We start from the raw sequence: 27,575 nt of genomic DNA, 5'->3' as shown, positions 1-27,575 counted from the left end.
GCATACTATATAATAAGTGTTCATTATTGCTATTACCAACTAGCTACCCTCACTCTTCTCTAGTAATCCTCAACTGCTGAATTTCTGATGATTGCACAATCATAGAAAGCTTTGGTACCTGGCTTGTTGGTTCTTTGTCAGTGCTTGACATCGTCCATTCAATATCCCTACCTCATTATTACTTTGCTACTTTTCAGCAGCCCCTTGTCAGGGGCTGACTTGTGCCTTGGTAGTGGATCTATCATCTCATTGTTTCCCAGATCTGCTGTATATCTGAGATGTTAAATTCTAAGGTGTGCTTTGTTTTGTTATTGTCTTCTTTTCCTCTACTTCTTTTTCTTTTTGCATCTATATTTGCTTCTACAAATAGAGTCCAAAAACTTTAGCCCAATAACTGCTTAATTGTCTTCTATTATATAAAGTCCACTTTCTTACTTTCTTCTCCTATCCAGTCTACACCTGGTGACTCAAGGCTTCAAGCATTCATACAGTACTCTCTTCTCTCTTGCCCCTTGTCCTTCCAATGTACCCCTCTAAAATTTCCTTATCTATGTGCAACCTAGCTTTTCTGTTCATACAAGTCCTTTATGAGATATATTTGTTGAAAATATTTTCTCAATCTATGTTCTGCTTAATCATTTTCTTAAATTGTGTCTTTGGATGAACAGAAGGTTTTAATTATGAAGTCCAATCACCAAAATTTCTTGTATGGCTGGTGCTTTCTGTGTCCTGAGAAATTGTTGCTTACTTCATAGTCATGAAGAATTTCTCATATATTTTCATTGGAAGTTTAGCTTTTACATTTAGGTCAGAAATCCATCTCCAATTAATCATTGTGTATTGTGTGACATAGGCGAAAAGGTCCATTTATTTTTTTCATATAGTTACCCAGATCTGTTGGAAGACTTTTCTGCCCCCACTGAATTGTTTGGTACCTTTATGGAAAGCAGTTGCTCAAACGTGTGTATCTCTTTATTGATGGCATATTCTACTACATTAATTTATTTGCCTTTCTTTATGCCAATACTATTGTTAAAAAACACATCTCTGTAGATCCCTTGTAAATTCTCATGTCTTGTGAGCAGAGGTACTAATGATCTTTGCTCTGGATTACTTTTTCAAAGATATTTATATAGAAAATAGTCTTTAAAAACAGAAATAATGTCACCCTCCAGAATAAAAGGAAGGCTTGTTTATTGCCTATTATTATAAATATAATAAAGATCATGTTTCCCTCGTAGGCAAAGGTCAGGCAGGCTCACTGTCTAATATTAAAATATTTTGGGTTCCCTAAAGTCGGGATTCCTCTCCTGTACTGGACTCTATTGTGTGTTCAGTTAGCATCTGACACTTTTTGTGTCATTCTGTGGGAACTGGTGCTCAGTGAACTGACACTAATGCTGATAATCTGGCTATAACTATTGCCATGAGTAATAAGGTCCTTTATCTCTGATCCTGGAGTGTTAGGTCTTCTGCCAGCATCCTCGAAAACTGGCAGGCTACAGGTCCAGCATATGCTCTGTCTTGGTGAACTTTCTATGTGGATTTGTAAAGAATGTATATTTTCCCATTGTTGGATGCAGTATTTTATAAAATCAATTAATTTAAGTTGGTAACTACTGTTTAAATCTTGCACATGCTTATTTTCTTTCCAACTATTTGTTCTATCAAAGACTTAAGGAGAAATTTCAAGGATGTCATTCTCTACTCTGTCTATTTCTATTTCATTCAGTTTTTGCTTTGTGTATTTTGAACCTATGTTAATAGGTGCATACGCATTAATGACTGTTGTGTTTTTTTAACAAATTGATTTGTTTTTAAACTATGACATGTCCATCTATACCTGTGGTAATATTTCTTTTTTTAATGTTTATTTTTGAGAGATAAAGATAGAGATAAAGATAAAGAGAGAGAGAGAGAGAGAGAGAGAGAGAGTATAAGCAAGGGAGGGGAAGAGAGCAAGATGATAAAGGATATGAAGCAGGCCCTGTATTGACAGCAGACATCCTGATGTGGGGCTTGAACTCATGAACCATGAGATCATGACCTGAGCCAAAGTCAGGCGCCTAACTGACTGAGCCACCCAGGTGCCCCAATATTTCTTGTCCTCATGTCTATTTTGTCTGCTAATTACATAGCCACTTAAACTTAAAATCTCCAATGGCTCCAAATAACCTTCATAATAAATGTCAAACTCTTAATCTTGGCATTCAAAATTCTTATTATCTGATTTATGTCTACCTCTCCATCATTAAATGTCTTACAGTTCTGCCACCTTAACCCATTGTAGTGACAAAACAACTTCTCTGAGTTCTTAAAATTCTCCATGCTCTTCCCTTTTCTCTAGCTGGCTAACTTCTCTTTATCTTTAGAAATCACCTGTTTTGGGGAAACTTCTCCCAACCCCTCTCCCAAAGCACACATCCTGGCTTTGAATTAGGTGCTCCATTTCTGAGCTCTTACAATACCTTGTGGCTATCTATGACTATAGCATAGTTATTATAAAGTTGCTTTATAAGTTTAATTCTCTTGTCTATCTCTCATATCATAGTGTAAGTTCATCAAGAAAAGGAGTTTTCCTCTCATCGAGGTACCCAATAAATGCTTATTGAAAGAACGAATAGAGCATGATCCATTACTCACAGAGAGGACCATAGATCATTAAAAATATTTTATTTTTTAATTAAAAATTGTATTTACTTAGAAGCATTCAGAATGTCAACAAAACAGCTACAACTTTTTTTTTTTGCCATTACAGAGTAGTATTCAGTTAACAGAACAATAATTATTTCACATAAGCTGCATCAGAGACAACTGAAGATGAAAAAACTACCATCCCCATATATAACTAATTTGTGCTGTGCACTAACAAGAACCTGCTTTAAATTCCCATGCCAATTTACAAACTGCATACTGTACCAGGCAAGGTTAGTGACTTTTGACAATACTACCAGGACAGGGCTATCTAAAGACACATTTCACAGAGTGTTAGCTATACAAAAAAAAAAAAAAAAAGACACGGTACAACTTAAAAAACAAATCTTACATAGCCTTACATTTTAATTTTTTTTTTCTTTAAAAGGAGCTGTGCACAGGGGGGTTAAATGCTTTATAGACAAGAAAAAAAAACTGCTCTAGAACCAACTTATTCACCATCATTGTCTTCATCTTCCTGGTCCTCCTCCTTTTTCTTCTTTTTTTTTGCTTTTTTTGGCTTGACAACTCCCTTTGTAGCCTCAGGCTTTTCTTTAGCTCAGTATGCAGCAATATCCTTAGCCTTCTTTTCATAAGGCTGCTCATCATCTGCGGCAGAGTTATTCCACATCTCTCCCAGTTTCTTTGCAACATCACCAATGGATAGGCCAGAGTGTTCTCCTTTGATTTGGGGGCAATACTCAGAACAAAACAAGAAAAAGGCTGAAGGAAATCTCTTGGGAGCAATGGGATCCTTAAACTTCTTTTTTGTTTCCCCTTTAGGGGGGATATAAGTTTTCATTTCTTTTTCATAATGGGCCTTGTCCGCCTTTGCCATGTCTTCAAATTTTCCTTTCTCTTTAGCAGACCTGGTCTTGCACCTCTCTGAGCACTTCTCAAAAAACTCTCAGAAGCCGACTGGAGCATCTGGGTGCTTCTTGTGCTCCTCTAGGCAAGTTTGCACAAAGAATGCATATGATGACATTTTGCCTGTTGGCTCCTTAGGATCTCCTTTGCCCATATTAAATTATTTTCCTTAGGGAGGCACAGAGTCACCTAGTGCTGGTCTGGCTCTCACTTGTCCCATTGCTGTCTCTGTGGAGTTAAATGTACTGTAATGGGTGTAAGAGTGGGAGCCAAATGCAACCTCCAAAAAGATTTTAAATTATATTTCATGTGCTCTATTTAAGAAGGCATGAAAGTACATAACATGGCTTAAAAATTCTATCATAGAGGTATATCATGTCCAAAATGCTTAACATTTTTTACATGATGCGCATCCTCAGAAAGGCAGAAAACTTGTTACTTGAAGTAAAACAAGTTTGAAGGTTTGTTATGATTTATTATTAGCTCCGTATTTTTAATAACAATGCAAACAGCCATTTGTTCCCCCCAGCCAAACAGCAGGTTTATTAGTGATGCTGGATTCTGTACACATTGTGCATTGTGCACCCAAGCATTCCCTCGGGAGTCTCTCTGGCGGGAGGGACGACACTGGAGTGGTATAAATGAAGCTTTGGTGTGCAGGTTTTCAGGAGAGAGCACAGGTTACCACTGCAAGCCGAACGCTTCACACAACACCAGCTCACAATGTGGATTGGGTTTTTGGCCAAGGGGGTAAATTTGAAGTGACTAGACACTGGGGCCACCGCAGACCCGACTTGGGACCAGGCGCCTAGGGCTGGGGCTCTGCCGGGCCCTGTCGTTTTGCCTTCATCTGCAGGTACTGCCCTTTGCCTTGCTCAAAACGCTTCTTCTCGTCCTTGGTCTCGGGCACGAGCTGGGGTACCAGCAGTGACTTGTTCTCCTGGCTCAGGCACATGTAGGTGAAGAAGGCACTGGCAGCCCGGTAGTGCTTCTGTGAGTTGTCCATCACGGGGTTGGCGTCCACCAACACCTCGATTTTCACGGACCTGTTGCTCGTGAATGTCATGTGCCCAGAGATGGTAATGATGCACTCTTTTCTGAGCTTGTCGTGTAAGTTAATGGCGTCCACAGACGCAGTGACTATGTTGGTCTTGCAGTGATGTGTGGCCACAATCCTGGACATCTCGTCCACGAGCTTCATGGTGACATCTCCATGCATAAAGCCGTGCAGGGTGCAGTCGGAAGGCCCCACCGGGTGGATCAAGCTGGACTGGCTGTAGCTGACCGTGTCCGGCTCTGGGTTCAGGACAGGCTGGACGACATCTCCCTTCCTCTACTTGGTCTGCATGCGCTCCAGCTTCTGGGTCTTGTACCGCTTCCGGCCCTCCTACTCCTGCTCCAGTCGGGGATACATGACTGGAGGCACCTCCAGGACCTCCAGGACCTTGTCCACATTCTTCAGTGACAGGGGCACGTACCACAGGGTGGCCTTGTTGGTCAGCTTTTTAGTACCTGTGAGGATGTTTTCAGACATCACGTTGACCTGGACTTTCATGGAATGCTTGGGGGTGGAGGTGATACCTGCGCATAAGTGCACCACCTCGCGGATGCACAGGGCGACAGGAAGTCGGTGCGCTCCATCCGGGCCAGGGCGGCCACGCGGCTGTTACAGTCCCGGGTGCTGACAATGGCCCCTGCCTCCTCCCTCACCTTCAGGATGGTTCCACTGTGGACACTGCCAGCCACACTGACACCATCCGGCCGCGTGATGGGGCAGACCTAGATGGAGGACTAGATGGTCTCCGCGGCAGGACCCGACATGCTGGCCCCGTTGGCGAACAGCTGAAGGAGAACCCAGGTGTCTGGCAGGCCTGGCGCGGAATGAACGACCCCGGACGGCGCCCTGGAGGGGGAGGGCCAAAGACGCCATTTTTTAATATACAGAATAAAAGAAAACAAGATAACCTATCAGACACAATTCCAAAATACTGGCTACGTTTCTCCTGAAGAAGTCTGTCAAAATGTCTTTTCACCTAAATGTACCCCTTAAAGACAGGCAGGTTCCTGGCTTTTTGACCAGGGACTAGCAAGTCCTGACCCACTGACTGCTACTTCTGTTGTAGAAGTTAGTAATAGTCTCCATTTGTTACTTGCCATGATCTGGTGCCTTTACTCCTGTCAACAAATGAAGAAGTGAACTGCTTCTTCGGTAGAACTGCTTAGAGGTAGCAGACCAGTATTTAACCTCAGGCCCGTGTGACTAAAGTCTGAAAGTAAACGACCTGGATACCAGACTCTTTCTGTTTTCATGCTGTAGACTGTGGTTAACCTCGACACTAGCCTACTTTTGGTGATAACCATGGATCATAAACACAGAACTTAATGTCAGTATTGTTGCTAGCTGTTTTAGAACAAAGCCTTCTGAATGGCGAATACAACCTCCATATATATTTCTGTTTTCTTATCTGTAACATTTTATTGATAATCATTCCTTACGGGAAGAGTAAAAATTCTCTGTAATAAAAGGAATGTCTGGCATTTGTAAAATATCATAAGACATTTAGAACAAAAACAAATGTCTTATAAATTCGTTTGAGTTGCTTGAAGAAATGTGTAATATTAAGGCAAATTATTAGTGGTTGAAATGTATTTTTCACAAATCCCACCAGTTGTTTTAAGTGCAATCTCACGGTAACAGTTTGTTCAGCCAAGATTAACATAAGCCAATATACACATTTGTAGAAAAATTCAACCCAATTACTTTGAGAAACACTGACATATTTTAGATTAAAATGCCAAAAACTGGAAATTTCTTAATAATTAGTTTCAAAAATGACATTTTTTGGAGAAAAACTGTCCTTAAAAACACCTCCATGCACTTATGTTACATCTACTATGCCACATATTGAGTTACATAAGTGGGCAAAATAAGAAAAGCAACTAATCTCAATAGTTATGGCTCATGTTTTTTTCTAGTTGACATATGAGGCGAGTTGCCTTAAAGGTCATTAGTCATGTGCTCTTGCAGATAAATCTCACAACTGATGCTGTTTAACTTGGCAGGACTATAAAATATTAGAAAGCTGTTATTGAAGTTCTGGAAGTTTTTGTCAAGTCCTAAAACTTCAAAAATTGAAACTATTACAAAGATTGTTCATGCTTTTATTTTGTAAAATCAAACTATAGCATCTCCTGGCTTTTTTTTTTTTTTTTACCTCCTCAAATACAGCTACAAGCATATCTTTCCTGGTTTAGGGAAACACATGTATCCATACGTACCAATTCAATAGGTTTATGTGATTTTTATTGGGACTTTGGGAGAATGAGGAGAAAGCCATCAGAAATACACCTATTATATTATTTTGTATACAGAAGATTAAGGAAAATATAAGACACTGTAGAGCTGAATGAGCAAGTAACAGAACACTTCAGATAAGAATACTAGGCAGGGACTAGCTAAAATTATTATAATTTCAGATGCTGTCTGCATGAAAAATGTAAACCAGTTATTACAGTAAATCAATTAGAGCATTTCAGGAGTTATGTATGCTGATGAGTAGGAGAAGGAACTTTAGGAGTAGATCAACAGAGCAAATAGACTTTAACCATCAGTGTAAAACATGTACTGGAATTTGGACTTCTTATTCCATCACAACTTGGTATAATCTTTAAGACATGTAGCTCTTAAGTTCCCTTAGCCTGTGACACAATCTCTCTTCTTCTTAAATACTCAGGAGAAGGGTATTCTGTTGATCAAGATCAAGGTCACATATCACTTAATCCTTCATCTAAATGACCACATTACTTCTTGTCTATACCATTAATTTTTACTGCCTTGTGGCTATTGCTGAACTATTACCTCAAAATGCAATTGAATTCTTACAATTTTTAGGGCAGACACCAAATCCTTTACTGCTTGATATACTCCCCTATGACTAGCATTGTAGATGCACTTTAAAATTCACTGAAACCTGTCAGGTAAACATGGCTGATTGAACAAATGTGTTCATCTCTCCACTTTCTCCCAAATTTCCAGCAAAATTACAGGAAGGAATAAAAAAGGTACTGATTTATACAATACAAGATAATGAGAATGGGAGAGAAGACAGCAGTGGACTAGAAAGATAAAAATTGGGGAAATATAGCAAGTGCATGGAAGAAACATTTAATAGTGTAGGGGAGGATGAATCTTAAAAGCAAGCAAAGGGAGGTAACAAAGTGCAAACCTATTCATTTGTCAAACAGTGGAAAGGCTCAGGCATTAGAGGTAACAATTAATCAGAGGAGGGGTATTATGGTCTGAATGTCTGTGTCCCCACTCCCCAAATTCATCTGTTGAAATCCTAACCCCCAAGGTCATGGTATTAGGAGGCAGGGCCTCTGGGAGGTGATCAAATCATGAGGGTGAAACTGTAATGAATGGGATTAGTGCCCTTATGAAAAAGGTCCTAGAAATTCCTTTGTCTCTTCCACCATGTGAGGATACAATGAGAAGTCTGCAACCTGCATCCTGCAATCTGGAAGAGGACTGTTACCAGAATCCAACCATGCTGGTACTCGGCCTCCAGAACCCATGCTGGTGCCCAGCCTCCGGAACTGTGAGCAATACATTTCTGCTGTTAATAAGCCACTCAGTCTATGGTATTTTGTTATATAGCCTGAGTGATGAGGAGTAATGGAGACTAAAAACTAATGAATTGGGTTAAGATACAAATTAGGATTAGACAGTCATCTAGGTACCCCCCTTACCCCATGCAGCATATGCCCACCCTGATGCCACCTCCAGAGGAAATGAAAGGTACTATACATAAGGTACTCTACATAAGGTACTCTATACATCCTGGCAAATGTCTTCCTTGTTATCCCTGACCCATTTGGCTCATCCCCCCACCAACAACTCCTCCAGCAACTCTCAGTTGGTGCTCTGCATTTAACTCTCCTATGTTTTGTCCCCCTCCTTGTTTTTTATATTATTTTTGCTTCCCTTCCCTGTGTTCATCTTTTTTGTGTCTGAAAGTCCTCATATGAGTGAAGTCATGTGATATCTGTCTTTCTCTAACTAATTTTGCTTAGCATAATACCCTCTAGTTCCATCCACATAGTTGCAAAGGGCAAGATTTCATTCTTTTTGATTGCCAAGCAATACTCCATTGTGTGTGTGTGTATATATATATATATATATATATATATATATATACCACTTCTTTATCCATTCATCCATTGATGGACATTTGGGCTCTTTCCATACTTTGGCTCTTGTTGATAGCACTACTGTAAATATTGGGGTCCATGTGCCCCTTTGAAACAGCACACCTGTATCCCTTGGATAAATACCTAGTAGTGCAATTGCTGGGTCATAGGGTAGTTCAATTTTTAATTTTTTGAGGAACTTCCATACTGTTTCCCAGAGTGGCTGCACCAGTTTGCATTCCCACCAGCAGTGCAAAAGAGATCCTCTTTCTCTGCATCCTCGCCAACATCTGTTGTTGCTTGAGTTGTTAACGTTAGCCATTCTGACTGGTGTGAGATAGTATCTCATTGTGGTTTTAATTTGTGTTTGCCTGATGATGACTGATGTTGAGCATTTTTTCATGTGTCTTTTAGCCATCTGGATGTCTTCTTTGGAGAAGTGTCTGTTCATGTCTTTTGCCCATTTTTTCAGTGGATTATTTGTTTTTTGGGTGTTGAGTTTGATAAGTTCTTCATAGATTTTGGATACTAACCCTTTATCTGATATGTCATTTGCAAATATCTTCTCCCATTCCTTTGGTTTGCTGATTGTTTCCTTTGGTGTGCAGAAGCTTTTATTTTGATGAGGTCCCAATTGTTCATTTTTGCTTTTGTTTCCCTTGCCTCTGGAGACATATGGAGTAAGAAGTTGCTGTGGCTGAGGTCAAATAGGTTTTTGTCTGCTTTCTCCTCTGGGATTTTGATGGCTTCCTGTCTTACATTTAGGTTTTTCATCCATTTAAGTTTATTTTTGTATGGTGTAAGAAAGTGGTCCAGGTTCATTTTTCTGCATGTTGCTGTCCAGTTTTCCCAGCACCACTTGCTGAAGAGACTACCTTTATTCCATTGGATATTCTTTCCTGCTTTGTCAAAGATTAGTTGGCCACATGTATTTGTGGGTCCATTTCTGGGTTCTCTATTCTGTTTCATTGATCTGAGTGTCTGGTTTTGTGCCAATACCACACTGTTGTGATGATTACAGCTTTGTAATACATCTTAAGTCTGGGATTGTGATGCCTCCATCTTTTGTTTTCTTTTTCAAGATTGCTTTGGCTATTTGGGGTCTTTTTTGGTTCCATACAAATTTTAGGATTGATTGTCTGTGAAGAATGCTAGTGTTATTTTGATAGAGATTGCATTGAATGTGTAGATTGCTTTGCATAGTATCAACACTTTAATAATATTTGTTCTTCCAATCCATGAGCATGGAATATTTTTCCTTTTTTTTTGTGTGTGTCTTCTTCAATTTCTTTCATAAGCTTTCTATAGTTTTCAGTGTCCAGATTTTTCACCTCTTTTGTTAGGTTTATTCCTAGGTTGTATGGTTTTTGGTACACAGTAGTTTTAATGTTTAAATAATAAATGATCCCAAACGAAAGTATACGAAAGTAAAAGAAAATGGGAAGAAAAATTCATAACAAAATAATACAAGACCATGTCCATGAATGAAGGCTATGAATCTCCAGATTGAAAGTGACTTTCAAGAGACCTGGATAATTAGCTAAAAGAAAAATAAGATAGTAACAAGTAAGATACACTCAGACCAAAGTATTGCCTCATGAAATTCAGATCACCAAGATCATGAGAAAATTCTAAAAGTCTCCACAAAAGAAAACAAACAGGTAACTTACAAATTATTGGGACTAAGAATAACATCAGATTTTCAACAGCCATCTGAAGGAGGAATATCTTGAAAACTGTGATGAAAATGATTTTCAACCCTCAAGGTTTGTCCATAAACAAATTATAAAGAAGTTGAGAGAACAATAGGGTGTCACTTTCAAGCAAGTAAGGTCTAAAAACGTTTCCTTCCCATTCTCTAAGTTTTAGGTAGTTACTCTAAAATGAGGAGTTAATTCTAGCAAAAGAGGAAGCCATGGAATCTGGAAAGAGCAGATCTAACACTAGAGAGAGTTGAAGGCGGTTCCCCAGATGATGGCCAATGCAAGTGCCAGGATCAGAGGCGTACAGCGAGCTTGGAGAGCAACAAGTTAAGACGGGTTAGAGTGACTTCAGGAAAAGCAGAGACCTGACAGGTATCTTGAAAAAAAGAGGCGTAAGCATGTGGACAAGTGAAATAGCAGCTGTTGGAAGCGGTGGGAAAAATTAGCAATGGGTAATAAAGAAAACTTAGAAGTGTTTAAAAAAAAGAAATTGTTAATTCTAGGGGAAAATGAAATTTGATTTTGTTTCTAAGGTGTATACACACTGTAGGCAAATGAAATTTGGTTAAAAAAGGTAATAGCACGTGGTCTGCCGAAAACATTAATGGAGATACTAAATACTGACTTAATAAAAAGTTTTTGATATTTTTTTATTTTGTGGGATGGGGAAAGAAAAAGCAGGGTAAGACTGCCAGTGTCTCCCTATATGAGGAAGTTAAGAACTAACGTCTAAAGTGATAAATCAATACATAACATATTAGAAAAAGAGCGCCAATGTTGTAAGTGACTGTTTTTGGTAGCAGGATAGGTTGGAAACAGGGAGTCGTTTCCATTTCAAGACTTTAAACTCTTTGTACATTACTGCAATAAATATGAAAATTAACAGTTGCTTTTTGGATATTGGGAGTTACCTTATTTCCACTGAGAAGGGTCAGTTGATTTTACCTTGGTGCCTAAAGAGTCCAAAATGTATGTACCTACCCCTCCTGGTACACCAAAGGAGGGGTGAGAGAAAATGAGAGCAACCTTTCTCCCTTCATCCTGAAATGTTGCCTAAAGTGGAAACTGGAGGCTTCCGTAGTACCTGCTACTGTGATCGGAAAGATAGGGCCAGAGGCCCCAACTTCCGCCAGATACTCTCGGTAAAGGCAGCGCTGATATTACCAGAAGTAAGGCTTAGGACTCTTGTGGGGAGGAATCCTTACATCCTGGTCCTCTAATTTCTCAGAGGAAGTGTTTCTTCTTAATACTTCCGTTATTCTGTACCCGCCCTCCTCATTGGCTCCTCCCCCAGAAAGAAGGAAGGAATTCATTTTATTGGTGGATTTGAGGGAGGGGAGGAACCGGACATGCCCTGTTCTGCTCCATTTTCATCTTGAGAGTGCTGGCTCCCGAGGGTGTGCGGAGGGAGGCTTGCTCCTCCAGGCTTTGCCAGGTAGAGTGTCTTTCACTGGGAGGCTCTTGAATATTCAAGTCTGGCTGGTTATCCAGTTTTGCTGGTAACTGTGTGGGGTTAGTCTGCCCAAGCCTGCAGTTCACAGTTAGGAAGTCCGTTGTTGCCCTGTACCTTCACTCAAACTTTCAGTAGTAGTAAAGGTAATGCTTTGGTTCCATTAGCCAACTATCTTGTCCTTAGTTGTTATTTATGGGGCTGAATCTAACTCACCATTAACTCTGTCAGGTATCTATCTGGCTATTGTTCCTTTGGTTTCTTAGTTCTGTAGGATTTTCTGTGGTCAACTTAGTGGCAGTGTATAAATACAATTTACATAAATTATAAATTTATTAACCTTATATCAAATTATTCTTTGCATTATTGGTGTAAAGTCAATTACACAATGAGCAAATGAAGATATTAAGTTAAATTTCCTTTATTTGCAAGTTACCCACATTGAAAATATAAAAGTTATCAACTGAAATACAGAATAACATTTTGTTTCTCTCCTGGGAAAACATGGAAGTTAGGAATATGAGGACGCATTAAAGTGAAATGTTGATGAAAATGATGTATACTTTCCTATTGTATCCCAAGAGAGTGAGTTCAACTCACATTAGGAAATCGACTTTTATAACATATGTGCTTTGTAACATAAAATCATTGAGTATTTTCTATGTGCCAGGCAGTATTTTAATGCTAGGGATACAATAGTCAACAAAACAGGCAAAACCCCTACCCTTTTGGAAACTTCCTCCTTTCCTCTCTCCCTTCCTTCCTTTCCTTCTTCTTTCTATCCTTCCTTCTTGCCTGCCTTTCTCTGTTTTTTTCTTTCTCTCTTTTCCTTCCTTCTTTCCTTCCTTCCTTCCTTCCTTCCTTCTTTCCTTCTTTCCTTCTTCCTCCCCCTCCTCCCTCTCTCCCTTTTCCTTGCCTTGCCTTGCCTTGCTTTTCCTTTCCTTGCCTTTCCTTGCCTTTCCTTTCTTTTCCTTTCTTTTCCTTTCCTTTCCTTTCCTTTTCTTTTCTTTCCTTTCCTTTCCTTTCCTTTCCTTTCCTTTCCTTTCCTCTCTTCTCCTCCCCTTCCTTCCTTCCTTCCTTCCTTCCTTCCTTTCCTTTCCTTTCTTTATTTGCTTTATTGAGGTATAATTGCCAAATGAAATTACTTTCTCATGGGCAAGACAGATAATGAACCATAAATAGGTCAAACATATAGTATGTTAGAAAGCAATAAGTGTTATGGAGAAAAAATAAATAGGATGTTTGAATATGGAGTGTTGAGGCTGCACATTAGAATTGCAGTTTTAAAATAGTGCATCATTTAGTAAGGACCTGAAGGCAGTTGAGGCAACAAATTATATTCTTGTCATCTTCCAACATGCTATTTATATTACTAAGGGAGAAGAGGTCAAAGATCTGAGCTGCTGGATACTCCAACAGTAAGTATGGGAGATAAAGTGAAGGAAGGTGAAGAAGAAACAGCAAAGCAGTTTGCAGGAAATGATTTGAGAGGCCTGTTACTTATCTGAGCAAGAGCAAATAGAGGGAGGCTCAGGAAGACTTAAGGTGTTAACTGAACTTGGCATTAGAGAATAAGCAGCACATTGATGGGCAGAGTATTTTAGATGGGTAAAAATGAACATAAAGGCAGTGACAGGCATATGAAAGAAAATCATATTTGGAGTTTGATGAGTATTTTATTTGAGTGTTCCTGGAAAGAGGGTTGGCTGGGGTATGGGCTGGGAGCAAGGTTTGTTGGGGGGAGTTAAAAGATGAAAATTGGAAGTTGAAAAGATGGCTGTCTTTAAAGAGCTGGGTATGATTACAGATCATAAGTGATTACAGATTATGAACAGATTAATAGGAAATCTTACAGATTAATATGAAATCATATTACATATGATTACAGATTATAAGTGAACTTTATAATGGAGACAACAATTACCAAATGCCAAAGTCAAGTAATGATGTTTTAGTAATATTACTCTGGCGACCTTCTCATTTTCAATGGGGTAAGGTTGGAGGTAAGAAATTGACTTTGTGCATGACTATATCCAAATTTGTTGTAGTTTGGGATAGGCACTTGACCTCCTAATTCCTTGACCTCTAATTCTTCTCCTCAGTTTATCTAAATTCCATTCACTTTTTAAGGCCTAGTTTGAATTCCATGTGTTCTGTGTGGTTTTTAAAAGGTTGTTCATTCCAATTTCTACTGATCTCTCCTCTCCATGATTTATATTATTGAAAAGAAACCTTTTTCTTTTTTAATTTTCACTATGGTTGCACTTTTTCTCATTGTTGTTATTGAAGAATTTTAAAGCCAGGGACATGTATTTTCATTTCTTTATATTGCTTTCCAACATGTTGTAGTATGCTTGACAGTCTATTTTATTAATGATTTATCCTCATGATGTTCATGAAGTCAGGTCACATGCTGGCTAGAACTTTTTCATGGGCTCTATACCACATAGATAATAATGTCAAGCCTGTTGAGTGCCTTCAACCTGCATTTATAGTTTTCTTTCTTATCATTCTGTACCATTTCCATGGTTTAAATAGTTAGGCTTTGGAAAGATAGACATTCAACCAGACGGGTCATGCCCCCATCTCCTAAGCTGTAAGCCTCTTCCTTCGAATGTTATCATTTTGGTTCTGATATCTGAGATACTCGGATTTTTTTAAAACACTTTAATTGATATATAATTTTGAGATCATAAAATTCATCCTTTTAAAGTGTGCAGTTCAAGGAATTTTAGTATATTCACAGAGTTGTGTCACCCTACAATATTTGCTTGCAGAATACTTGTATTGCACTAAAAGAAACCCTGTGTCTTTAGTTACTACCCACTCCTTCCCCTTCTAATTCCTGGCAGTTAACTAGTCTACTTTTGTCTCTATGGATTAGCTATTCTGGACACTTCATATAAATGAAATAATACAGTATGTGGTATTTTCTGTGTGGCTTCCTTCACATGGCATAGTCTTTTTAAGATTTATTCCTGTTGCAGTACTTATCAGTCACTTTAATGGCTGAATAGTATTCCATTGCATGGATATACCACATTTGTTTGTCTATTTATTAACTGATAAACATTTGGATTGTTTCAACTTTGTGATGATTTTGAATAATGCTGTTTGTGAACATTTGTGTATAAGTTATTTCATGGACATATGTTATCATTTTTCTTTGTTATGTAACTTGGAGTGGAATTGCTGGGTTCTAGGGCAACCATATCTTTAACCTTTTGAGGAACAGTTCTCCAAAATGACTGTACCCTTTTATAATTCTACCAGCAATGTATGAGGGTTACAATTTCTCCACATTCTTGATAACACTTGTTATGATCTGTTTTTTTAATTTTATTATTTTAGGCATCTTCGTGGATATGAGGTGGTATTGTTGCAGTTTTGATTTGACTTTCCCTGGTGGCTAATGATACTGGGTATTTTCTCATGTATTTATTGGTTATTTACATATACATATATGTGTATATTTAAAGACATGTCTATTCAGATCCTTTGCCTATTTTTCAATTGAGTTGTTTGTATTTTCATTACTGAGTTGTAAGATTTCTTTTTGTATTTTAATACAAATCCCTTATTAGATATATGATCTACAAATATTTTCTCTAATTCTTTGGGTTGTGTTATCATTTTTTTGATGCTGTCATTTAAAATATAAGAGTTTTTAATTTTGATGAAGTCTAATTTATTTAGTTTTTCTTTGTTGTTCATGTTTTTGTTGTCAGTATTTAAGAAATGCTTCCTTAGCCAAGATCACAAAGTTTTATTTCCATTTTCTTCTAAGAGCCTTACAGTTTTAGCTCATATATTTAGGTCTATGCTCAATTTCAAGTTAATTTTTGTATATGGTGCGAGATAGAGATCCAAGTTAATTTCCTTTATGTGGATATCCAGCTGTCCTAGCACCATTTGTTGAAAAGATTGTTCTTTTCCTATTACATTGTCTTAGCACCGTTTTCCAAAATCAATTGATCACATAAACATATGGTTTTGTTTTGTTTGGCTTATATGTCTGTCTTGAAGCGAGTATGACAGTCTTGATCACTATAGCTTGGTAGTACGTTCTGAAATCTGGGACTTTCAAGTTGGTTTTTCTCCAAGATTGTTTTGGCTATTCCAGGTCCCTTGACTTTCTATATAAAGTTTAAGATCAACTCATCAATTTTTACAAAAAAGCCAGTTGTGGGGCATATAGGTGGCTCAGTGGGTTAAGCATCAACTTTGACTCAGGTCATGATTTCATGGTTTGTGAGTTCAAGCCCAATCTGGCTCAGAGCCTGGAGCCTGCTTTGGATTCTATGTCTCCCTCTCTGCCCATCCCCCACTCATGCCCCCATTCAAAAATAAATGAATTTAAAAACTTTTTTTTTTTTTTTTTTTTTTACAAAAAAGCCACTTGGGATTTGACTAAGGATTCTATTGAATCTGTAGATCGATTAGGGACATATTCCTATCTTACTAATTGTCTCCTAATCCACGAAAATGAGATGTCTTCCACTTCTTTCAATAGTGTGTTATAGTTCTGAGTATATGTATTTAATTTCTTTTGTCAAATCTATTCTTATTTTGTGTGTGTGATGCTATTGTCAATGGAATAGTTTACTCAATTTTGTTTTTGAATTGTTCATTGCTAGTGTATAGAATTCCAAATGATTAAAAAAAATTTTTTTTAATATTTTTGAGAGAGTGAGTGAGAGAGAGACAGAGACAGACTGTGAGTAGAGGAGGGACAGAGAGAAAGGTAGACATGGAATTCAAAGCAGGCTTCAGGCTCTGAGCTGTCATCACAGAGCCCAATGTGGGGCTTGAACTCACAAACCGTGAGATCATGACCTGAGCTGAAGTCGGACTTTTAACTGTCTCTGCCACCCAGGCACCCCCCAAATGACTTTTTAATATTGATCTTGTATTCTCCAATTTTGCTCAACTTGTTTATTAATCCTATTTTTGTGTGTGTGTGGATTCTTCATGATTATAACACAAGGTCATATGATTTGCAGAACAGAGATGGCTTTGCTGTTTCTGTTCACATCTGAAAGTTGGTTTTTTTGTTTGTTTGTTTTACTTGTCTGTTCATCCTGAATAAAACTTCCAATGTTAGATAGAAGTTGTAAGAGCAGATATCCTTTGTATTGTTTTTTATTTTAGGGGGGAAAGCATTCAGTTTTTCACTATTAAGTATGATGTTAGCTATGCATTTTCCATAGATGTCCCTCAAAAGGTTCACAAAATTTCATTTATTCCTAGTTTGTTAAGTGTTTTTTCTCAGGAGAGTAGTTGGGTTTTATCAATTGTTTTTCCTCTCTCTATTGTGGTGATCACGTGGTTTTGTTCTTCATTTTATTAATTAATCTCATGTATTACATTGATTTTTGGATGTTAAACCAACTTTGCAGTCCTGGAATAAATCTTACTTGGCCATATTGTGTAGTTTTTTTTGTTTTGTTTTGTTTTGTTTTTTACATATTGCTAGTTTTTACATTTGCTAGTATTTTGTTGAAGATTTTTGCATCTGTATTCATCAATAATATTGGTCTGTAGTTTTCTTTTATTGTGACATTGTAATCTAGTTTTCACATTATAAGGCAAGTTCTCTTGTTGGGATATGCTGCCTGTGTTCTCCTCAAGGATTTTGATGTTTTTTCGTGTCACATTTAAGTCTTCATCCATTTTGAATTTATCTTTGTGTATGGTGTAAGAAAGTCGTCCAGTTTCATTCTGCATGTCACTGTCCAGTTTTCCCAATACCATTAGTTGAATAGAATGTCTTTTTTCCATTAGATATTATTTCTCATTTTGTTGAAGATTAGTTAGTTGAACATACAGTTGTTGGTCCATAACCTGAGTTCTCTATTCTGTTCCATTGATATATGTGTCTGTTTTTGTGCCAGTACTATACTTTCTTGATTACAGCTTTGTAATACAGCTTAAGGACTGGAATTATGATGCCTCCCACTTTACTTTTCTTTTTTAACATTACTTTGGATATTCAGGATCTTCTCTGGTTCCATACAGATTTTAGAATTGTTCATTCTAGCTCTGTGAAAAATGCTGGTGTTGCTTTGATAGGTATTACACTGAATGTATAGATTGCCTTGAGTAATATCAACATTTTAACAATATTTGTTCTTCCAATCCATGAGGAAGGAATGTTTTTCCATTTCTTCGTGTCTTATTCAGTTTCTTTCATAAGCTTTTTGTAATTTTCAGCATACAGGTATTTTCCATCTTTGGTTGGTGCAATTATAAATGGGATTAATTTCTTGATTTCTCTTTTTGCTGCTTCATTATTGGTGTGTAACAATGCAATCAATTTCTGTACATTGGTTTATATCCTGTGACTTTGCTGAATTTATGTATCTGTTGTAGTAATTTTTTGGTGGAACCCTCTGGGTTTTCTACATAGAGTATCATGTCATCTGCAAAGAGTGAAAGTTTGACTTCTTCCTTGCCAGTTTGTAGGTCTTTTATTTCTTTTCATTGTCTGATTGCTAAGGCTAATATTTCCAGCACTATGTTGAACAGCAGTGGTTAAGAGTGGACATCACTGTCATGTTCCTGACCTTAGGGGAAAAGCTCTCAGTTTTTCCCCATTGAGGATGATATTAGTTGTGGGTCTTTCATGTATCACCTTTATGGTATTGAGGTATGTTCCTTCTATCCCTGCTTGATACGGTTTTTATCAAGAAAGGATGCTGTATTTTGTCAAATGCTTTTTCTGCATCTATTGAGAGGATGAAATGGTTCTTATCCTTTCTTTTATTAATGTGGTGTGGTGTATTTTGTTGATTGATTTGTGAATATTGAACAAACCCTACAGCCTAGGAATAAATCCCACTTGATTGTGGTGAATAATTCTTTAAAAATTTTTTAATGCTTATTTATTTTTGACAGAGAGAGAGACAGAGCATGAGTGGGGGAGGAGCAGAGAGAGAGGGAGACACAGAATCCGAAGCAGGCTTCAGGCTCTGAGCTGTCAGCACAGAGCCCGATGTGGGGCTCAAACTCACAGACTGCGAGATCATGACCTGAGCCGAAGTCGGACACTCAACCGACTGAGCCACCCAGGTGCCCCTATGGTGAATAATTCTTTTAATGCATTGTTGGATTTTATTTGCTAGTATCTTGTTGAGAATTTTTGCACCCATGTTCATCAGAGATACTGGTCTGTAATTCTCATTTTTAGTGGAGTCTTTGTCTGGTTTTGGAATCAAAGTAATGCTGGCCTTGTAGAATGAGTTTTGAAGTTTTCATACTCATTTTTTATTCTTTGGAATAGTTTCAGAAGAACAGTTATTATCTCTTCTTTAAATGTTTGGTAGAATTCCCCTGGGAAGCCATTTAGCCCTGGACTCTTGTTGGGAGATTTTTGATTACTGATTCAATTTCTTTGCTGGTTATGGGTCTGTTTAAATTTTCTATTTTTTCCTATTTCACTTTTGGTAATTTATATATTTCTAGGAATTTGTCCATTTCTTCCAGTTTGCCTAATTTGTTGGCATATAATTTCTCATAATATTTTCTCATAATTGTCTTTCTGCAGTATTGGTTGTGATCTCTCCTCTTTGATTCATGATTTTATTTATTCACGTCCTTTCTTGTTTCTTTTTGATCAATCTGGCTAGGGGTTTATCAATTTTGTTAATTCTTTCAAAGAACCAGCTCCTCGTTTCATTGATTCTGTTCTACTATTTTTTTTCTTCTTATTTCTATATCATTTATTTCTTCTGCAATCATTATTATTTCCTTTCTTCTCCTGGTTTTAGGCTTTGTTTGCTGTTCTTTTTCCAGCTGCTTTAGGTGTAAGGTTAGATTGTGTATTTGAGATTTTTCTTGCCTCTTGAGGAAGTTCTGTATTGCAATATATTTCCCTCTTATGACTGCCTTTGCTACATCCCAACGGTTTTGGACTGTAGTGTTTTCATTTTCAGTTGCTTCCGTGTATTTTTTATTTCTTCTTTAATTTCCTGATCAACCCATTCCTTCTTCAGTAGGATGTTCTTTAATCTCCATGTATTAGTGGTTTTCCTAAAATTTTTCTTGTGGTTGATTTCAAGTTTCATAGTGTTGTGGTCTGAAAATATGCATGGTATGATGTCAGTTGTTTTTTTACTGGTTGAGCCCTGATTTGTGACCCAGTATGTGATCCATTCTGGAGAATGTTCCATGTGCACTCCAAAGAATATGTATTCTGATGCTTTAGGATGAAATGCTCTGAATATATCTATTAAGTCCATATTGTTCATTTTGTCATTTAAAACCATTGTTTCCTTGTTGATCTTCTACTAAAATGATCTGTTCATTGTTGTAAGTGAAGTGTTAAAGTCTCCTACTATTATTGTATTATTATTAATGAGTTTCTTTAAGTTTGTTGCTCATTAGTTTATATATTTGGCTTCTTTTATGTTGGAGGCATAAATATTTACAATTGTTAGATGTTCTTGTTGGATAGACCCCTTTATTATCATATAGTGCCCTTCTTCATCTCTTATTATAGTTTTTGGCTTAAAATCTAGTTTGTATGATATAAGTATGGCTATTCCAGCTTTCTTTTGATGTCCATTGGCATGATAAATCATTTCCCACCCCCTCACTTTCAGTCTGGAGGTGTCTTTGGGTCTAAAATAGGTCTCATGTAAGCAGCATATTGATGGCTCTTTTTTTTTTTTTTTTTTTTAATCCATTCTGATACCCAGTGTCTTTTGATTGGAGCATTTAGTCCATTTACATTTATAGTTATTATTGATAGATATGAATTTAGTGCCATTGTACTATCTGTAAAGTCACTGTTCCTGTAGATTGCCTCTATTCCTTTCTAGTCTTTGTTGCTTTTGGTCTGTCTCTTTCCCACTCAAAGTGTACCCTTTAATAATTCTTGGAGAACTGGTTTGGTATTCATAAACTCCTTTAGTTTTTCCTTGTCTTGTAGACTCTATATCTCACTCTATTCTGAATTAAAGCCTTGTTGGATAAAGTATTCTTGGTTGAGTTATTCCTCCCCCCTCCCCCCCATTAGCACGATGAATATATCATAACACTCCTTTCTGGCCTGCCAAGTTTCTGTGGACGGGTCTGCTACTAACCTTATGTGTCTACCCTTATAGGTTAAGAACTTCTTGTCCCTAACTGCTTTCAAAATTCTCTCTTTATCTTTGTATTTTGCAATTTTCACTCTGTTTTGTTGTTGGCCTGTTTTTGTTGATTTTTAGGGGAGTTTTCTGTGCCTCTTGGACTTGAATGCCCATTTACTTCCCCAGATTAGGGAAGTTCTCAGCTATAATTTGTTCAAATAAACCTTCTGTCCTCTTTTCTCACTCTTCTTCTGGGACTCCTGTGATATGGTTATTATTGCACTTTATGGAATCACTGAGTTTCCTAAGTCTATATTTGTGATCTAATAGCTTTTTTTTCCCTCTTCTTTTAAGCTTCAATATTTTCCATAATTTTATATTGTTATCAGATAGGTTCCCCTTCTCTCATCGTCATTGTGATTAACCCCACTCAGTTTCACATCTCTGTTATAGCATTTTTTATTTTGGCCTGACTACTTTTTAGGTCTTTTATCTCTGCAGCAAGGGTTTCTCTGGTGTCATCTATGCTTTTTTCAAGCCCAGCTAGTATTCTTATGACTGTTGTTCTAAATTCTTGTTCAAGTTATATTGCTTATATCTTTTGAACAAATCCCTGGCTATGATTTGTTCTTGATCTTTCTTTAGGAGAGAATTCCTCTGTCTTGTCATTTTGTCTGTCTTTGTCATTTTATTCAATTCCTCTGTCTTTGTCATTTTGTTCAATTTCTCCTGCTCTTCATTTGTTTCTGTAGATCCAAGTTTCTTATTGGTATCATATGCCTTCTGTCTGAAGGACTTTCTTAACATTTGGTATGTTCAGGTTTGCAGGCCATGAATTTTCTCTGAGATTGTTCATCTGAGGAAAGTTTTATTTCTTCTTTATTTGACAGGAATTTCACTGGGTATAAAATTGTGGCTTAACAATTTTTCTTTCAGTGTCTTCAGGATGCCACTCAAGTTTTTTTTTCTTTGTATTGTTTCTGATGAGAAGTTTGCTATAATTCTTATCTTTGTTCTTCTGTATATATTTTTTGTTACTGCCTGTGGCTGTGTTTAACTTTCTCTTTCTGTCTTTGGTTTTCAACAGTTTTGATATATGTGTAGATATTTTCTTTTGTGTTTTTGTATTTATCCTCCATGATAATCTCTGAACTTCTTGGATCTATAGTTTGATATCTGTTATTAATTTGGGAAGATTCTCAACCATTGTTTCTTTACATTTTTTTCCTTCCCTCTTCTCTCTCCTTCCTCTGGAATTTTCATTACATATATGTTGGGTTATTTGCTATTGTTCCATGACTCTTGGATGCACTGTTCATTTTCTTTAACTCATTTTTCTTTTTGTGTTTTATTTTGTTAATTTCTTTTGACTTATCTTAAATTTCATGTATTTTGTGTTCTGCTAAGTCTTATCTAATGTTGAACCCACTGCAGCCATTCTTCATCTGTGTTATTTTAACTTCTAGCATTTTCATTTGATTTTTTTTTTTGTTATGGGTTCAGTGTCTCCACTGAAATTACTATCTGAATTTGCATGTTTGTCTGCCTTTAACACTAGAGCTTTTTATATATTAATCATAGTTATTTTTAATTCCTAGTGTGTTATTTCCAACGTCTGTATCATATCTGAGATTGAGATATATTTATTGCTTTGTTTTTGACAATGCATTGTTTCTTCTTTGCTTTTTTTGGATGCTTCTTAACTTTTTCTTGGTACATGGACATCTCGTGTGGGATATCAAAGACTGAGATAACTAATTTTTGTGCTTGAAGACGATGCAACAACTTTTTTTTTTCTTGTCTGATAGGACTTTAGTATAGAAGGAGGTTGGGTCAGTTAAAGTCAGGAGTTGAGCTCCATCTGCATTTTGTTTTGCTATGGTTACCTTGCGGTAATACCAACTTAAAATCCTTTAGCATTACCTTATGCTCAGGGTGGAGACTGGTTTGCCAGAAGGTTTTTCTGATGTCTGCTCCCCCACTCTGTTTTATTTATTTATTTATTTATTTATTTAATTTATTTTTTTTTAACGTTTATTTATTTTTGAGACAGAGAGAGACAAAGCATGAACGGGGGAGGGTCAGAGAGAGGGAGACACAGAATCTGAAACAGGCTCCAGGCTCTGAGCTGTCAGCACAGAGCCCGACGCGGGGCTCGAACTCATGGACTGCGAGATCATGACCTGAGCCGAAGTCGGCCGCCCAACCGACTGAGCCACCCAGGCGCCCCAACCCCCACTCTGTTTTAAATTTTACTTTGAGAGGGTCTCCCTCCATGATCTTGCTCCTTTCCCCCAAACGGACTGCTATTCATTGCTACTCATCTTTAGTTGCATCATGGTAAGTGTGTATATGTATGTGGTTGTGGTGGTGATGTTTCTGTTGTTCTTATTAAGATTTAGTTTAACAGGCATTGTGTCCTGGTCATTGGAGTCTCATAAGTCATCTCATGATGTGTCTCATCCAGCCAGAGAAGACCTTTATTGGTCTGGGACGAGCACTTATTCCTGCCCCTACCATAAGGGTAGGGAGTTTTTTCCTATTCCAATCTCTTAGCTAGAATGGGTTTTCAAGAGTGCTCTAAAGGAAGGGGAACAAGGATTCCCACATCTCCCTTCTTCAGTTTTAAGCCCTTTGATTCTAGGAGAGATAGGAGAGAAGGATCCAAGTGGAGTTTTGTGCTTTTCCAGCAGACTGTTCCCTTCCCGCATCTCAAGGGAGGCTTTCTTAGTATAGTACTCTAACCAGTGTTTCTGTAAGCATTTGGCAAGGTCTGTAGAGACAGGGCTGGCAAGTGGGTGCAAGTTCCCCTTATGTTTGCAGCCCCCAGGCATTCTATATTCCTTGGCTAGCCCGTACTCAGCGTGTAGTAATCCTTTAAATATTTTATCCTAATTTTTATTACATGTGTCCAGCAGCATCTGCCCCAGGTCAGTAAGTTCTTGCTTTCTATAGTTTCCTTAGATTTGAGGTTAGTTTGTTGCTCTGCAACCTCAACTAAATGATAGGTTCAAGTATTAGAGATTTTTCTAGCATTGTATTTTTGTGTACTCAGTGTGAGATTACATGGAGTTTAAATATTGAGCCACCACACCTTGAGTATAGAATTGAAGAAGATATTCAAGTCATAAGGACCCAAGCTGGATAGCCAATCTGTCCAGTTGTTCTTTTCATAGCACTGGGCTTTTAAGGTGCTTCCAAACTGAAAAGTCTTGTGCCTTTTCCAGCAGAGGAGACACATCTGTTTAAGGTTTTACATGGAAGAAGTTGGAAGAATGATTCCGGATCTTTATAGAATAGCAACAATGTAGTAAAAAGAGTTGGATTGGTAATAATTCTTGTTTTCAAGTGCCCTTGATGGGTGATTTTAAAAAAGGAAGAAGAAAAAATAGAAGAAAAATGATAAAAAGACAGCTGAGCTCAGAATAGTGTGGAGCAGTGCTGGAAAACCTTCTGGGCAGCCTAGCTATCTCTTACCAGAGCATCCATTTACCTATAATCTTAACAGATATTTGATCAATTCAACGTTGTTAACATGTAGTAAGACTGCTAACTTTTTGGCATGTACATTTATGCCATCTGGTTACACAAGCACGGAGCCCTGTTGTTCAGATGATGGTACAGCTATTATTGTAAATTTAGCCATCTCATTATAGGTGAATGAAATTCAAATCGTCAGAGTATTGGGTACAATAAAAGCTTTATCTACTTTCCTGTCCTTCCTGCCAAATAACACGACAAACACATTTTACTTTAGGAAAAGACTTAAAAGTACCCTGAAGTGAAAAGTATTCAGAGGTCTCCAGTTTCTGCAGAAGAACACACAACAGCAAGGCAATTGCAAATCGGCCTAATCTTCAAGGTAATAGGATACTCTTTAAATCTCTTGGACTATGTCTCTTTTGTATCTAACACTGCAGAATTGTCAGAGAAGAGAAAAGAGAATCCCATAGTACCTTTGAAATTTAAGTTTTAAAAATCTAATTCATTTTATATTCAGTCATTTTAAAATGTAGGTCCCTAAATCCTGATCTGTAAAGTTTTCTTGATGGGATTGTATTGCCACAGAACACTGCCAATGACACTGCTTAAATAGTAGTCTTCTTTGTTCTACCTGCCCTCTTACCCTTTTCTGTCATGCCAAGGCCCTCCCTCTGTGCCTTAAAAATTCTATACAAACCCATGATTTTTATACAGCTTTCACAGACATATGGCTCCAGGGCCTGGTCTCTCAGCAACAGTATGGCCCTCAAGTCTGATTCTTTGCATAGCTGAAACTAGCTGTGTGTTTCAGTGTGTGTTTTTATATACTTACATATTTCTATTCATCCTGTCTGACAATGAGTGTTCTGCTTTTCAAATACAGAAAACATATCTCTCCCCTCACATCTCTCTACAATATCTTGTATACTGCTCTTCTTTGTAGTTCCTTCAAATTAGATATAAAATCAAGCTCTGAAAGTACTGACATTTTGAAAAATCTTACTAGCCCACTAAAATTATAAACTGGCTGGGGCATAATATGCAAAGGAAGAATGCTAATTGTTTTGAGCTCAGGATTAGGGAAAAGCAACAATTTAGTCTATATATTTCTCCTCAATTCTTCATTTATTATCTGTCAACTGTCTACCTATCTATCCATCCAGCATCTGTGTGTATGTGTGGTAATGGAGTAAACTCACCAGTAATTATCTTGACATACAGATGGAACCCCCATGCAGTGAATAACTCATTGACTACCCCCAAGGTGAGACCTTGGCATCCTTTTTTAAGTACCAATTTTATAAAGAGCCCATATCAGGGTACGAATTATAGAGTGATCTCCTATTGGTCTTATTATTGAGACCTGATGGGTGAAAAATTCTGCCTGGGTTTAGCAATATCTGCTAAAGCTAATATTTAAAGGAATTACAGTATTGAATCTTGGGAATAAAAGTATTAGTTGACAATCATTAGTACTGATTTACTAAATAGTTGCCTAAGACATACATACAATATCCTTTAACTGGGATAGAAAAGGCTGTTTAAAATAGGAGCCAACTGCAGAAGCTTTTGCATATAAGGGGAGCAGCCAGATTCCTATTAGAGAGATGGCTTTTGGTTTGGAAATGGGAGAGATGACAGATACGACAGACTCACTCTTCATGTATTCATGGTCTAAACCAGAGATATGGAAACACTTGAGAAACTTTAAAAATTCTGATGTCTGGAACTAGGACCCAGGCATCAGTTTTTAAAACTCCCCAGGTGATTCTAGTGTTGAGGAAATTTGGAAACCTAGTCTAGAATCTTGCTGCTCAAAGTGTGGTACTGGGTGCTTATTAGAAATGCAGAATCTTGAGCCCCACCTCAAGTCAACTGAATCAGAATCTGTATCTTGACGAGATCCCCCAGTGGTTTCTATGCACATTAAACCACAAGAAGCACCGGGCTAGAAAAGTTTTCAACTCTAGCTGTGCATTAGAATTACCTGGGGAGCTGTTAAAATATAATGATATTCTGGCCTCACTCAGAGAGATTATATATAGCCCATTTGGTGTAGGGTGGGGACTGGATATTGGTATGCTGTATGCTTCTCAGGCGATTCCAGGGTGCAGTCGCAATTATGAAATATAAGGCAAAGCTGAATAACTTTCACTGAATAACTTCATATAAAAGAGAATCTGGAGGTTACCTAGGTAGCCTGGAAGATAGAGATTAGGGACACTGAAAAAAGGCAAAGTTTGAGGATGCCTATGGTAGGTAATACTCCAATGTGCTAGGAAGCTAGGCTTTGAGAGGAAAGGTTTCCCAGTGAGAAATTTTCATGGTGGTGGGGGAGGAGAGAGTAGAGGTTGGCTAAAGTACTTTAAAAACAGAAATGTGTAATATTCAATTTTAGGTTGTTGGCTTTTTTTATGAAGCAGGGTAAGAGGTGACTATGAGAGAATTTGACTCTAGTAATTCACACAATTCTTGTGATGTCATAAAATCCTCATAGGATTATGAAGGATGGAGGCTTGAGCTACTTAAAATATAAACTACAGGAAGAGTAACCCCAGAAAGTTGGAGGATTAAGTTTGAGGCATCTTCTGATCAGTCATGTGGGAAACAAATACATTATAGAAGGACATTTTGTCCTTTGACCAGCTGCTGCTTCTCCTACTTCAGGAATGAGTAGTATCTCTCTAGCTTGGGTCTAGGTCAGTCAGTATCTCATTCTTGCTTTTTGGTTATCTAGCCTTCTTTTTACTCATTCATGCCTCCTTCTTGAGATCCATAATGTCCTTTTACTCCTTTCTCATGGCTAGTTATTAATGCATTAAGACTTTTCATCTAACTCTTTGTCTCTGGTTCTTTGTCCTTATGTCCAGACACTCTAAACAAGGAAGAAACTTTTCTGACTGCAGGATATATCCCTTTTAAATAAGGATACAGAAACAGAACAAAGTCAGATAATAAGCCCAGAACTCTCTTTCCTTCTGAAATTAGAGGAGTCATTTACATCTACTAATTTCAGAGGGAAGTGTGAAAAACTCCCCTTGAAACACCTGGGTCATCTGTGTTAAGCTTGGGTACACATCCACACTCAGTGTGGCTGTATCTTGTACCTAAGAC

General features: G+C 37.5%; 1 protein-coding gene and 2 pseudogenes across 1 annotated transcript in view; 1 reads left to right on the top strand and 2 right to left on the bottom strand.

Moving 5' to 3' along the window:
* Positions 1-3,052: 3,052 nt before the first annotated feature.
* Positions 3,053-3,863, bottom strand: LOC125922106 (high mobility group protein B1-like; annotated as a pseudogene).
* A 106-nt stretch (positions 3,864-3,969) lies between these two features.
* On the bottom strand, positions 3,970-5,397 carry LOC125922107 (cytosolic acyl coenzyme A thioester hydrolase-like; annotated as a pseudogene).
* A 6,335-nt stretch (positions 5,398-11,732) lies between these two features.
* LOC125920935 (uncharacterized) overlaps positions 11,733-27,575 on the top strand; it is a 62,622-nt gene continuing 46,779 nt past the window's right edge. The window contains exon 1 of the mRNA XM_049628151.1: positions 11,733-11,889. The gene's annotated coding sequence lies outside the window, so the exon portion shown is untranslated. The remainder of the gene's footprint in view (positions 11,890-27,575) is intronic.

Source organism: Panthera uncia, chromosome C2, assembly GCF_023721935.1.
Source record: "Panthera uncia isolate 11264 chromosome C2, Puncia_PCG_1.0, whole genome shotgun sequence".
In the NCBI taxonomy this organism is placed as follows: domain Eukaryota; kingdom Metazoa; phylum Chordata; class Mammalia; order Carnivora; family Felidae; genus Panthera; species Panthera uncia.
This window is presented reverse-complemented; position numbering and strand designations above follow the sequence as displayed.